Consider the following 1,532-nt stretch of genomic DNA (forward strand, 5'->3'; position numbering starts at 1 on the left):
GGCAGACAACCTTCTTTGCTTCGTACGTACTGGCGGGCAACTCGTTATCCTTTGGAAACATATTCTTCAACATTTTCAGCAAGTTTTCAAATGCCGAGTCAGCTACACCTGCCTCTGCCTTCCATTTCAGCAAATCCAGTGTGCAGCCCAGCTTTTTCAGACCATCATCGCATCCGGGGTACAGCGCCTTTCTGTGATCCTCTAACATGCGATCCAAATTCTCCCTCTCCTTTTCAGTTTCGCAGCGTCTCCGTGCATCAGCAATGGTCCGACCAAGATCATCAACGGGATCATCACGTGCCTCTTCTTCACCTTCCCCTTCACCTTCAGCATCCTCCATGAAAGTATCACCGAAATGAGCAAGATAGCTTTCATCGATGAAATCATCCCCTTCTTCATCTTCTTCCATTATAACCCCTCTTTCTCCATGCTTGGTCCAACAATTATAGCTTGGCATGAAACCGTGCCGAAGCAGATGCATGTGAACATCTCTTGAGGAAGAGTAACCCTTCTGATTCTTACAGATAACACATGGACAGATAACAAAACCCCCCTGCTTGTTCGCATTAGCCACTACGAGGAAATCTTTCAAACCCGTAGTGAACTCGCCGGAGAGTCGGTTACCGTACATCCATTGCCGATTCATCTGCATTATTATAATATAAAATATATAATTAACCATCATGCATTTGTTAAACTAACTAGCTACAAATAATATAAATTAAACAATGAACTGCACACATGCATATTTTATCAATGACACATCAAAGGTTCATCAAGTTGCTAACCGCGATCGAGGAGTGTGGCTCCAACACTTCATGTCATGTTTGTTTCATGCTCTTGGGGCATTTCATCAAACACCTTATGTGCATAAGAGGAACCAAAAACAAACCTACACCCACTTGTGAAGAGAATGGCTCCAAATGGCTAAGTGTTGGCTGCCGGATGGGTATATATAGGGGAGGGGCTTTAGTTGCGGTTGGTCTGGCCAACCGCGACTAAAGGCCTTTGCGCACCATTAGTCGCGGTTGGCCTGGCAAACCGCGACTAGAGCCCGCGAGCTTTAGTCGCGGTTTGCCAGGACAACCGCGACTAAAGGCCTTTGGGCACCTTTAGTCGCGGTTGGCCTGGCCAACCGCGACTAAAGCCCGCGAGCGCCCTGGGCCCAGGCATTTGGTCGCGGTTCATCTGCCGAACCGCGACTGAAGACTTCATTAGTCGCGGTTCCTACAGTTTCGCGACTAATGAGGCTGGACGGAAGCCTCTTTTTCTACTAGTGTTGGAAGTCGTCCTTTTTCAAGTCCGATGGAGCGCCGCCGTGTTGATTTCGGCAAGATGCAGTTGTCTTCTTCATAAGTGACATCATGAAGTCCTTCTGTAGCAATACACCTAGCCAACTCTTGATCAAGACAACTACTAGTAAGCCAAGGAGCAGAAGATCTGCAATAGCATCGTCATGCTCCTGTGGGCTTAATTATTTCTCGGTTGCCGCCGCCCGCCGTTCGCCGGCATCCAAACCATCATCCAGTGGT

The sequence above is a fragment of the Triticum aestivum genome, chromosome 7B (genome assembly GCF_018294505.1).
Source record: "Triticum aestivum cultivar Chinese Spring chromosome 7B, IWGSC CS RefSeq v2.1, whole genome shotgun sequence".
Classification (NCBI taxonomy): Eukaryota; Viridiplantae; Streptophyta; class Magnoliopsida; order Poales; family Poaceae; genus Triticum; species Triticum aestivum.